This window comes from Cryptomeria japonica, chromosome 4, assembly GCF_030272615.1.
Source record: "Cryptomeria japonica chromosome 4, Sugi_1.0, whole genome shotgun sequence".
Taxonomy (NCBI): domain Eukaryota; kingdom Viridiplantae; phylum Streptophyta; class Pinopsida; order Cupressales; family Cupressaceae; genus Cryptomeria; species Cryptomeria japonica.
The window spans coordinates 165,518,556-165,532,778 of NC_081408.1; the positions used below are offsets into that span (position 1 = coordinate 165,518,556).

General features: G+C 33.7%; 1 non-coding gene across 1 annotated transcript; it reads right to left on the reverse strand.

The window, feature by feature from the left end:
• Positions 1-13,137: 13,137 nt before the first annotated feature.
• TRNAD-GUC (transfer RNA aspartic acid (anticodon GUC)) lies at positions 13,138-13,209 on the reverse strand. Its single transcript has one exon. It is a non-coding gene; the product is annotated as a tRNA-Asp (tRNA).
• Between the last annotated feature and the right edge of the window lie 1,014 nt (positions 13,210-14,223).

The following is a 14,223-nucleotide window of genomic DNA, read 5'->3' on the forward strand; positions in this document are numbered from 1 at the left end:
CTCCCTTGAAGGAGAGGGCACACTTGCTTTGCCCCCTTGGAGGAGCGAACTTTCTTCCTTTGCCCCCTTGGAGGAGCGGCATCTCTTCCTTTGCCCGTGAATAACCCCGACCTGCCTTCCTTTAATCATCAAAATGTCCAAATTCCTTTTCTAAAAGAGAAGAGCAGCGATGTAAACCTTATAGAGCAACGAATTAGAGCAGATACAAAGAGAATTCATTCATATACCTTCAGCACACAGTGAATTTCGTGAGTATTATCAGCCATCTCCTTTGATTAGAAGCATGATTAAGGATGTAGCAAGAGTGGGAAGTGTTGTATTATTTATTACACTTATATGAGTCTTGATTCATAAATGTTTTCTTTTCAGGTTTGATACATGGGGAAGCATGTTAGCATCGTGAAGACTTCATCACATTCAAGCCATTCAAGGTGATTGCAACATTCAAGAGTTACACCAAAGAAGGACAAATTTGTGTCATGATGAACATGGAAGAAAAGTCAAATGAAAGACTCAAAACACTTCAAGGAGGCAAATTGGAGATTAGGACAATGTTACATCAAGAAGGAACAACATCAGCATGAAGAACTTAGATTCAGCGACGAGAAAATATCAAGGCAAGATACGCAAGCAAGGATAGAAGGTCAACTTGATCATGATAGTGCCATCATCATCACAACAAGCTTTGAGACGTTGAGCATCAAGGGATATTGCTAAAAGCATCAACAACACTTGCTTGTGATGAGGTATGAAGTCTACCAAGTGCAGATTAAGGTGGCATCCCTAGTCACCACTCCACCAATCAAGAAGTTCCACATCAGCATGTCTAGATGCGATGCACTTGACTCACCCATGGGGACACAAACTCCAATGTACCTACCCCCATTTTCTATTGGTCCACATTCAGTATTAAACCTAAATGTAAATTTGTCATTGGCTAAGAAGAGCTTGTTCCAACAAACCCTAATTAAAGTTTCCATCTTGTAATCTCAACCATTGATTGTGAATCAATCTGAGCTATTCATTTGTAAAAGGACCACTATAAAGGCTTTTCTCTGTCATTTCTACAGATTAATAGTTAGTAGTTCAAGAATAGTTTAGTAGCAGATAGCAGCTAGAATAGAATAGGAAGAGAAGACATAAATTGTTCCCAAATTTGTAAATAAACATCCTTTTCATTGAAGTTATGGTGGAATGTGTTTCTTCTACAATTGCATGGTTTCTTGTTGGATCTTCATGTTAGATAATGATAATTAGATGAATGAAAGAATTTTGTGCATGATCAATGGTGAAATTCTTATATCCATACCACTAGCAGTTTGTTGATTGCAAATTCGTCTTGTGTGGTCAACTAGATACTTGAATTAGCTTATTGTTATTAAATCATTGATATGCATTCAATTAATGGTGTCTATGCTCGATAATGATTTGAAAATTATCTAATTTCCTTAGGAAGATTTCACTTAGCCTTGTGGAGTTGTTGCCTTCCATGTCAGAGCAAGGCTTAGTGGAGTTTCACCAAAGGTTGTCCATTGTCTCTTGCATTCTTAGGAATAGCATAGTCTTCCTAAACCCATTCCTTTTTCTCTTTTTTAGTTTCCAAGCAAACAAATAGAATCTAAGTTCCAGCAACATCCAAACGTTGAACATTCAAATATTCAACGTAAGTCCCCTTGGATTACCAGCAATCGCATCAACCATTGATCTTATCCACGAGTCAAGACCTGACAGTAGAAACCTTGGAGTTGTCTCATTTGATCGTGAAGCATAGCATTTGAGAGACTTTATTCAAGAGAGAATAATATACTTTTGGTATTTTATTTTGTGTTTGGTTGTGCCCAAAAAACACATCAACATTGTGGGCTAAGGATCAAGATTGTGCGCAAATGAGATGGAAGGGATTGCATGGTAAGAGGGGAGGTAAGAGGTGAGTTTTGGAAGTGGGAAGAGCATTCAAGTTTATGTGAAATGCAAGCTAAATTGCAACAGTGAATTGGGAAAAAGAATGTGTTGGGTATATGCATAGTAAGATAAGTTGCGTGGAGGAAAGAAGCCAGCATAGGGCATAGGCAAGTGAAGATTCAGGCCGTGAAAAAGAAATAAGTGTGGATGAGCAGGGTCTCTGAGAGGTAGGCGGTTGCTCCCGTTGCATCAATGGTATCAGAGTTAGAACATTATGAGCATGCAAACATATTCGCCCGTGGGAGGCAGTTTTCACGAGGTCCTGAGAGTTGGATTGTGTGAGATTTGTTGCATGTGTGCATGCAACTTGCAAAAAGAACTTTTTAGAGGGTTTGAGGACTTGAGGCTTCTACAGGTGTAAACAGATCGCTGAATGTGAGGCAGCTTACATGTACGAGACCGAGGGTTTGCAGATTTGAGTAGCGAAGAGAAGATCGAGGTAAAGTATTTCCTGTTACAAAATGAAGGGAATAGATGTGAGACCAAGAGTCCAGATTTTGGACTTAGACGAAAGAATAAATTTATGTAGACTTCAGAAACAAATAATAGAGATAAGAAAAATAGCATGTATGATTGATGAAATAGAAGAATCAATGGAAGGGACTTCTGAAATTTTGACTAAGAGACATAGTGATGTTGGAAAAGAGGAGGATAAGATCAATGAAAAGATTAAGATTGCAGATATGAAAGAGAGATGGTGCAAAATGGGATGAAGGATCTCATGAACAAAGTGTCCATATCGACTTTGTTTATCAAAAATAAGAATAGAATTTCAAAGTTCAGTTTAGAGGAAACTAGAGAGGGAAGTGAGAGTTATCTTGAAGAGGTGATAACAAGTGTTGCGGATTTGAGCAATGCAGTGGAAAGCGATAATGCCATCATACTTAGTCATAGGTTTGAAGATGAAGGTGTGATTGCAGAAATGCCTGAAGAAGGTGAAGGTATAGAAGACACAATAGTTTTTGTGGCAAGCCGAGAAGAAACTCAAGATGTGGAAGCTAAGATGATGGACTTCGAGGGCCCCTTGTTTGGTAAGCAAATCAATGAAGATGAGGATGTCATCTTGAAACAGGAGATTAGAAGAATCAATAGCTTCTTGGAAGGTGAACTTGAGAAAGAAGATATTGCAGTAAAAGAGGAACATGTTGGTTTTGATTGCATTTAGCATATCCTCCAACATCAGAAAGAAACTCATTATAGGCAACTCACCTATATCTAAGTATATTGTGCAAATTTAAGTTACTTAGGATTTGCATTATTGCAATTAGATGATATTCTATTATTAGAACAAATTATGTTTTGTAATTTACCATTATTACCTAATGATTATACTTATCGTAAACTCTTGAAAACTTGAACTATTTAAAATGAGTTAGGTATCTACCCAATTTAGTAGAGTCAAAATAAGCTTAGACTTAGATCTTTTTAATTTATTCCCTAAGTCTTCTAATGTAGCCTGATCAAACCTACCCAAGGAACCAACATTTTGGCTAAAACTCTAAAATAAAGCTTAACATATTAGGGAATATATTATTCCATTAAGTGGATGAGATTTTTTTAAATATTTCCATGGTTGTGTCAATAAAACCCTCCTAACGTATAATATTTAGAGGTTGAACCTAGAAAATATGATAGTCCCTAATGTGTTTATTAGTGTTAGCTTACTGAATACCATATGTGCCAATTATGATCTCGAAGCCAAAACTTTAAGGAATAAATTGTCATATCTAGTATTCAACTAAATTTTGAGCTAATTAGAAATAGTTTTTGAACCTCACCCTTTTAGAAATATATTGGAGTCAAATGGTTGAGAAACCACATGCCAAAAAAAGAACCTCTGTCCTTATTGGAGAAATGGATCCACTCAATACAAACATGTTCAAAGATCATTTTAAAATAAAATATATAACATTGTATCAAGTTTTAGGGACATATTTTGAAGTTCAAATGCCTATATCTCTAATAATGATAGATGGTAACATTCAACATAATTGCTTGATTTTTCTTCATTTCTAATAGAAGGAGTTCACAAGGAATTGGATTCATTTAAGGTTGATAAGATGATACCATCCCTTACATGGTACTCCTTGTATTGGCCATTCCCTCTCCATAGAGGCAGGACATTGATATAATCAAATGGTAGTTTAATAAGCTTTGAGCATGAAGATAAAGTTATACAAGATGTTAGGCTTGTACCTTGTGAGGAGTTCCTTTTGGATGTAAAATAAATCAATTATAATGAGTTCAAGATGTTGTTAGTCAAATTCAAGGCAATCCTAAGGAGCAATGGATGCTACTCAAAGTATTTGAAAGAAAATTGAAATTGATATTGCAAATAAACTCTTGAGGGGAGGAGGATAGTAGTAGAAAGTGGTTAGTTATTGTTACTTAGGTGGGACATCACCTTTGATATTGTATTGGATACAATAATAAGGCAAGATGATGAAGTTGATCTTCTTAAGAATGAGGAACAAGTGGAAGAATTTATTTTGGATCTAGATTTGGTGCCAAATGCGATACATTGGCCATTTGGGACATAGATTTAGAGAACAATAAATCATAAGTAGACAAAAAAATCAATCAATTGTAGGGCAACCTAATTACTTATAGGTTATCTAATATAACTACACCATAAACAACTTCTCTAGTTGTGACCAATACTTTATTTCGTGAAAAAACTATAAAAAAATATGTAGTGAATATGAAAAATTGCAACAGCACACCAAGTTATTGCATGAATATGAAAAGTTGAAATCCTTGGGGGCTTAGCCTAAGATTGTAAGGGACAAAACTACAAAATTTTCCTCTCCTCCAACAAGTATGCCTAAGAAAGAAAAAGACACTTTGATGCTTAGAATTAAGAGATTGGAAAATTTCCAGGCTAAAGAGCCAAGGATGTTTTGGGTTTGGTTCATACTCTTTTTTACCATAAAGTGTAATTCATATTACATATGATTGATGATGTATGGGAATGCTTTGATAACCTAAGAAATTCTAAGGAATATAAAAAAAAGTAGGATGTATCCTGAACATGCCTATCTTAAACGCATGGATCTACAGGGTATTGATATTATGAATGCAACTTCAAAAAATTCTAATTACAATCCTAATGCCCATACAAGTATTGTAAGTACACGAGGTAGTCGGGTTATTTAATGATGTCTCTGTATTTTAAATTTATATCTAATAATCCACAAGAATATTGAATGCTTAAAAGCACTAGAAGAATGTCAATTATCATTTGTGTTGGATGGTAGTGGTGACATGAAATCATTGGATGCTTGAAAGGAAGAATTCTAGGGCATAACTCCTACACTTATTAGAACAATTATTCAACGGGATAAGGTTGATCTTATTATATGTAATATAAAAGTGGATAAGTTGCTTAAATTGGATTCAATCTTAGATAGCTTCATAAAGGAAGTTAAAGAATACAACACATCAATATAAATTGAAAAATATTTTTGAATTCTAACGACCTCCCGATGACGAATTTTCTAGATTGGTCACTAATTATTTATGAACAGAATTGATCCAACAATTAGCATGTCCAATAAATGTTTTGAGATGTCCTTGCACTATGCTAATAGATTTGGCATAGATTTTGGCTTATAGAATTTGACATATATTTTAAAGTTGCTAGATCTTTTGAAGAAGATTGATCAGCTTAAGTTTGTTTAAGCTTGGATTAGAAGGGTGGTTGAAAATTTCTTTTGGCTATAAAAGGCATATAAGGTCTATAATTGAAAAACATATTTAGTTATGTAGAGTCAAGTTGTTAGGAAGCTATAAAATATTTTTGGGTAAGTTCCAAATGTTAATTGAAGCTATTTGGGAGCATTCCCTTTGGTTTTGGTAAGTATTAAATACTTCTTGCAAGGGTTCAATTTTACTTATATAATGGGTGTAATTGGAACGTTTGGGAATGATTAGTTGTGGGTGGCATGTAGGAAATTTCCCAATAATCCTCTTCCACTATTTTTGGTTTATGATGGAAAATATTAGGAAATGGATAGTTATTTTCTCATTGATCCCTACACTTGACGATGTTTTTTATGTCTAAGTGAAAGGCCAATAGTGCATCTTTACTAGGCTTCTATCCATCAAAGATTACGTAATGCCCCTCAATTTTTTTCTTTAGACACATGCTAATTTGACTATGTTTGATTCGTTTTGTATGTTTCATTTCATTCGTCTATGTAAATGATTACATTCATGTAATCCTTGTTGTTAGACTATGCTATGTTGTTTATGTATTTTATGACATAACCATTGCTATATTTCGTTGAGTTGGATATTCATGTTTGAATCGAGATACTTATGAAATGGATTCTATTTTCATGATTTATTATGATGCATTATATGATGTTGATCTATAATCTAATGATATCATTTGATTATTGTTTATGTGAGATTCGATGCATGGTTTTCTTGGGGTTTAGGGTGATAGGAATGATTTCTTATTACTCATTCGTGAGCTGCATACGACGTCACGATTTCCTATCACTAGTTAGGATTAGAGATTTATATGTATATATGTATGTTTTTATACAACATGTTTTGGTGCAATATTGCATGCACTAGACATCGACTCCACTTGATACCACAGATTTGAGCGTGCTTTTATAATACCCAATGGTCGTAAAATAAGATAGTGCAAGGCCCAAATTATACCTAACTGTAGCCATTTTCCTAATTTAGGGACAATTATGTAATTTTCATGTTATCTTGTCAAATTTTGTCATGTGGGCAATATTTGATTACCCAATTGTTAGTAGTGAGTCTTGTTTAGATGTTGGCACTATTTAATAATTTGTTTTAATGCGATGCATTTTATGTAATATTAAGTATAGCTTATGTGTAGTAAATTAAATTAATGATTAATTAAGGGTTATTGTGACTTTAAATGTAAATTTAATTTATTTAATAAATGATTTATTATTTATTATTTATTGTTTACTATTTATTATTTATTTACTAATTATTGTTTATTTGGCGATGTTGGCATGACATGCCCTCCGGCTCCACGTGAAACGCTTTTGACACAAAGCTATGAACCGGTGAGGCCACAACTGGGGGACCTCATCCTCACACTTCACTTGTTCAAACCTGCGAGCACAACGGCCCACCGAAGACACAAGGCCTGCGAGCACAATGGCCTAGCAGGGGTTTGAACCTTGGTGGCCGCTTCACCAAAGAAGTGTTTTAACCGCGACACTACATGTTCGAAGACGGTTTATTGTTTATTATTATTGTGTAAGTGGATATTTAATTATTTATTTATTTTTCTTTGAGGTGGAATTTATTGTTCGATCTAAGGGGAAACTAGTTGTCTTATTTTGTAGATAATTATATTTTAATTATTTATTATTTATTTACTTTTTTTTTTTTTTATGTTTTTAAATTTGGGACGAGTTAACTTTTTATAGAAGATTTGTAATTGTTGATTTATTATCTGTTAATATTATTTAATTGTTTTTATGGGAATTATTATTATTTTTGAATCTATTTAATATTATCTATCTATTATTTAATCTTATTTAATGTTTCTTTAATATTTTTAGGTTTAGGATTTTTGCTTTATTTAGGAAATTGGGATTTATTTATGAGGATTGATTTGAAGATTTTTATTATTATTTTCTTTTCAAAGTTTTGGGAGAATATTTGAGGACAAGAATTGTTGTTACAGATTTTCTTTGAAGTGTGATTGGAATTTCTTGAGCTTGATTGTTTTGAAGACTTGGTTGCTAATTTGAGAAGATTTTGTGTTTCAGGATTCATCAACTACATTCTCTCTCTCTCTCTCTCTCTCTCTCTCTCTCTCTCTCTCTCTCTACTTTCACATGTTTTTAAGTAGGTATTCATTTTACTCTTGATTTAAGTAGTTTGAATTTAAATGATTATTAGGGGGAATTGGGGTTTGACTGAACTATATTTATCATCTATGTTTGTATTCTATTTGTTTTTGCAAAATTTTGGTTTGCATAGAAGTCATAATTTAGTTTTGTAAGCCAAATTTGATTTTGTGTCTATGTTGGTTCTTTTATTTGTGGATAGAATTTTTGCTTGAACCTTAGGTGATAGGTTAGCTAGGTACACATAGGGGAAGTGACTCACTATGGGAGTCGAGGCCCACAAGTGGCTGCTAGGGTAACCCATAGCTGAGTTTTGTAATAAGTGATAACATTAATAAAATTTGGGTGGTGTTACACACTAAGAAGATAATTATGTGCCCCACTCATGCCTCGTGTGCTCATATAGGCAGAGGGTGAGAATGGGAAGGCCTAACCGTCTGTTGAGACATGGAGCTAGCAAGCCTAGCCGTCTATTGAGATGGCTACATCTTGCATTGATGACACAAGATCCATGAAAAAAATGATCAAGGCCATAAGATCTCCTAGCCCGGTCCTATCCATTACCGGGTTCCAAATACACGTTACCAAGATTAGTTATTGGGATCTAGACTTAGTCGTGTGTGAAGCAAAGTGAATGTCGATGTCAGTTAAGTGAAATGAATGTTGGTTAACCCAAACAAGGAATAAGTACACCTGAAGATGAGTTCAGACCACCTCAAGAAGAGTTGCCATCAATGATAACCCTAAAATCCATTAACCTTTACCGGATGAGTGTCAATTGCCAACAAATATTACTAATCATGTTTGTTTGGAGGAAAAAAAATAACTTTCCTATTCTCTATCATTTTTATTGTACTGCTTATCTCTAGTTTGAACTCCATGAATACATGCTTTTGTGATGATCTCATTTACATTATTACTTTTCTTTGAGAAGGATAGTTAAGAGTTATTATCCTCTTCATGCCCCTTTGTAGGATTATTAATATGCGTTAATTTGTGCTCAAGGAATATTGTTAACTTTCATAAATGGTAATAAGAAATGTGTTTTTCATTATAGAATATTAAGTATAATTAAACAAGAAGGGCACGATCATTGGTTCTATCATTGTAGGGTTGTGATACATATGTCAAATCACCACATAACTGATGAATATTAAGAGGGGGGGGGTGTGAATTAGTATACCAAAAAATACTGAACTCAAACACTTAAACAATTTAACAGATAATCGGTGCAGCAGTTTGACTAATAAACCGGTTAAGATAAATGCAAACCAAATAGCAAACAAAGCATTCACCCACAGGAGCACAAACACCATAACACAAGATATTTGATGTGGAAACCCAAATGGGAAAAACCACGGTGAGCAGAAACTCACAAGTAACTATCTACAGAATAGAAACCAGACCGGTTAAGGTCTTACAATGTTCTTCACAAGAACAAATCCTGTTAGGAATCTAGATCTCTGTTAGGAGATAAGTCTTGTTAAAGACTACCTTGTTAGAGGATTTCAGATCCATAATTGTGAACCACCTTGTTAGAAGATTTAAAAAGGCTTTTCTGGGCCTACCCGGTTAAGGGTTTCAGACTTGTCGAAGATTTGAGTGATCTAGCAAATAGCACAGACTGCTTAGTTAGATCCTTGATAGCTCATTGTTAATGCATTCCAGCATTACTTCAGTCTTCAATATATCCACACTCTATTTCTTCTCACAGACCTAATCTTCTTTTTAATGATCGCTTACACAAAACCCTCATCAACTTCTAAAACCCTAGACATGATGTCCTTATAAAGGAGTCTGATTTCATGTCAGTCCAATAGGCTTTGACTACAAGTTCCTAGGTTCAATGCATCTAGACACATTTGGTATCACGGCACAAAATCACCGCCAAAGTGTCGGTGGATGATAACTCATTACACATTATAGTGATACCGGCTGGTAACTCATCACAGAGTAATACCAGTTCATACATTTTACCGATTACCGGTTGTCAAAATGAAGACTGGGAAAAATGTTATCTACCACTTTGTTCCTTCGTACCGCTCGAGATCCTCGAACCGCTTGAGGTCTTCATACCGCTTGAGACCGGTAAACACTTTCTGCAAAACACTAATAGTCTTACGACTATAATACATAATACCGGTTGGAACAAATACCAGTTGAGCATTACTTATACATAAAGAAAGTGATCTCAAAGCAGTGTGTGTCCATCAATGACAATCACAACATCATCATCAAAAATGCCAACAATAATATTGATTATTATGGCATAATGAAGTCAATCTACATTGACTATTTTTTCTTAAACATGAAACAGTTAGTCATAAAATTACCTCCCAACCTAGGCACTTACATTTCAAATAATCAACTCTCTTGGCAATAGCTTTATATCATGAGTTATCTTTATCTATATATGAGCATTGATGATACAAGGAAATTTTATTGGAACACATTAAATGCCGCAAATGCTTGTATTTGTATGAATCTACAATTTTTTGTGCATTGTGACAAGTTATCTTGAGCCTATAGAGTTCTAACACGATTAATATCAATGACTTTCTTGTAGCCTTTTGTATTTGAAACGCTTTTGAGGTATTTAATCCCTTCCTCAAGTGGATTGAGATAATAGTATTTTTTTCCAATGACCATATTATCTATTAGTCTCATATTATTAATAGTTCTATTTTTTTTCTTAGGCATATCACTTGACATTATATCTCTTTGGCACTTTCACAAGGAAATTCAAAGTATCTATATTCGACCCCATAACTGGTGCTAAAAAATCTAGCATTGTAGTTTTGGCTTGCCTAAACTATTTTTGGTAGAAACACTTCGCATTAGATCCATAGGCACTTTGACAAGAGCATTTAAACTATAAAGATAGTACCTTGTGACTAGTATTATAACACAAATTTTAACATTTATTTTCAACTTGCTTTGCATTCTTCATATTCAAGGGCTTGTGCTTGGTGTAATGCTTCATATGCTATACCTTTAACTCACAGTGTCTATTTAGCAAGATAAAAGAGTATGACACGATATCTTCTTATTACAAGTGTTTTAGTCAAGATCAAAGACTCATTTGTGGCTTGGAGTACCTTTGAGGTGTTTAAGCCCTTCCTCAAGGGTGATGGAGATAGTTTTAGATTTATTTTTTTCCAATGACCATATTATCTAGTGGTCTCATATTATTAATAATTCAATTTTTCTTTGATATGAATGCCTAGCATCAGGTCTCTTTGGCACTTTCACAATGGCATTCATACTATCAAGATTGAACCTTGTGACTAGTACAATAATAATGTATTTAGCATTCTAGTGGTGACATGCTTTCTATTTCTAGTGGAAACCCCTATGCTATCTCTTAAGTACTTTCGCAAGGGCACTCATACCATAAAGTGTGGACCTTATGACTAGTGCTATAGTAAAAATTATAGTAAGCTAGTATCTGCTTGCTTTCCATTCTTCACATTCAAATGCTTGTACTTGATGAATGCTTTATAAGCGAGACCTTAAACTATCCCTTAGCAGACATTGGTAGTAGAATTTTGATGCCAACTTTAAGAAATACATGTATTTGGATTATCTTTAAGATCTTTAATCCATTCTCTTCTATATTAATAAAATCAACACATAATGAAAACTCCATTTTTTTTCCCATACTCAACTTTCTTAAGATTATTTATTAAAATATACATAAAAAAAAAATCTCAAATTATCCATATTGCTTTCTTAAAATTACTTATCTAAAATATACATAGATTAAAATCTCAATTTCATATTACTAAAAGAACATTTCATACCTTTTAAGACCAAAAATAGCTAAAATTGCTCATATAAAATGTCCATGAACTAAAAATCTGAAAATTCATTTGCATATTACTAAAGAAAGATGTCCACAACTTTTTAAGACCCTCGAACATCTTTTGTAGGCCTTTCTATTCATGTTTTTTTTTCACCTCCCAGATTAATATTGTTAAATTTCTGTAAACAGCCATAAGAAAATTTATTACGTGCTGCTTGTAAATGTAGAACATTTTAAATGAGCTCACTGATGGGTCAATGCAAGAAGATGAGTCCACTTTTTGGCCAAAAAGTGGAAGTGTTTTCCCTGATTTTCAGATTTTGTCTCATTTGAGCTTAAATTTTGAAACACTTAGAGATTGAATCTTGGAAAAAGTCAGTAATATAAAAGATAGCCCTCTGAGTGTAGTTTCCAAATATATAATTTATTTTAATACCCACATAATAAAAAATAACTTTTTAAATGGAGTTCCGAAAACTATGTTTTAAAAATGCCTGTTTCAGGACCATACCATGTATGTGTACGACCCACACTTTTTGACACAATTAAAATTATTTTCTCAAACCGTTTTGGGAAATGGTTTGTAACACACTGAAGATTGATGAGCATATTTTTTTGTATTTTTTTTTCTAATATATTTTTTTTAATTAATTTTTTAATGGCCATAATTATCTTTTTAAAAATTTGACGTGTACGACCCACATAATTTGATGTAAACTTAACATTTTTTGATTTTTTTTTTTTTGAAATACAAAAGAATTTTGTGTAGATTGATGACATATAATTTTTTTTCCAAAATTCTTTAAAATAAAAAAGTTATTAAATTAACAAAATTAGTTAATATTTCAAATTTATAGACCCGATTTAGTATAAATTAAATGAAAAATAGTTAAAATAATCAATTTTTAAATAAATTTACATATTTAGAATCTAGACAGTATAATCTGAAATGGGTTTTAATTTCGTATAAAAATTCTCTAATTAGAGGCACGTAAACTATTTCTGAAGTTCATATTTGTGCTTTCATTCATGGAGATTTGAATTTGCAGGTCCATGTCTCAGGTGTGGCCATCCCAGGCCTATCCCGGGCCTAATCCCGAGCCAAGTGGCGGGTTGTGGAATCAACTTCCACAAAACGGGCCCCCGTTTTCAAACAAGGGCGGATTGTGGAAAAAAAAGAAAAAATGCCATTTAGAAACGGGGGCCCGTTTTTTAGAAACGAGGGCCCGTTTTTAGAAACGGGCCCCCGTTTTTTAAAACGGGCCCCCGTTTCTAAAAAACGGGCCCCCGTTTTGTTTAAAAGCGGGCCCCCGTTTTAGAACAAAACGGGGGCCCGTTTTTAAACAAAACGGGCCCCCGTTACCTTTCGGCTTGGGAGCCCGAAGCACAAACGGGCCCCCGTTTTTTGAAAACAGGCCCCCGTTTATAAGAGCGCATTTTCCAATGCGCGGACTTCCGCGAATTTGTGACTCATTACCTTGCACTTGCCCTGATAAGGAGTAAAACAAAAGCATACGCCGTTGCCGGGGATCGAACCCGGGTCACCCGCGTGACAGGCGGGAATACTCACCACTATACTACAACGACAATTGCCTTTTTGCGAAGTTTTTTACTATTCACTAATTAAAAAATCCCTTCCCGTCCTAGCTAGAAAATTTAACTTTCATACCATTGAAGAGCAAATTGATTTTTTTATTATTATTTCTACAAGAATGTAGATCCCGGATGATATAGAAAATATTTTATGTTTCTCAGTTTTGGAAAATTTCTTTGTATATTTATTTGTTTCAATATATGATTTTTCAATCCAAAAAAAAAAAAAAAAGTAATAAGAGATTATATGAGAACAAAAAAATCATGTGTACCGAATCAAGTAAAGATTGTAACTATTTATTAAGCATGTATATTATCATTCAAGGTTGTTTTTTCTTTAAAAGGATGATATTAGGGCTTTTTATGCAAAATATAAATATGTTATTTATGAAATTTGAAGTAAGGTGTCACTCACAAATTATATGAACATGTACAAGTCTACAATGTCATAGACCCAAGCTTAGGTCACAAGGCTTTTAGAGAGATGTGCAATAAGCATTGACGATGAAGATACACTTTCCCTATTATGGATCTAATAGATTCTCAACTTTCATGCGGGTATAGAAGCTAGAAATATACTTGTCTCTTACACTTATGACCAAAGATGAAGCAATCAAGCTTTCCACCTTGCAATTTGGAGGGTATTATAAATGATAGGTGGTAAAATAGTTTGAACACTCAATGTCATAGATCCATCACATCGTATGATTATTTTTATAAAATTTTGATTGATCATTGAATAGATTATAAAGATTTGAATCAACTCAATTATTACGGTTTAGTGGAGAACTATGCAACACAATTTACAAGTCCTAGATGATAATCTCATATATCATAGAAAGAAGATTGACTATGCATTTGATTTAAGGATAAATTGAATCTCTTAAAGGATTATTCAAAGCCTTTGAAAAAGCTACCCTACAAGAACTAGGCTTAAGCATTGGATTTTTTTTGCTAAAGAATAAGTTCTAAACCAAAAAATATATTTTAAAAAAGAACTTTCAAAAA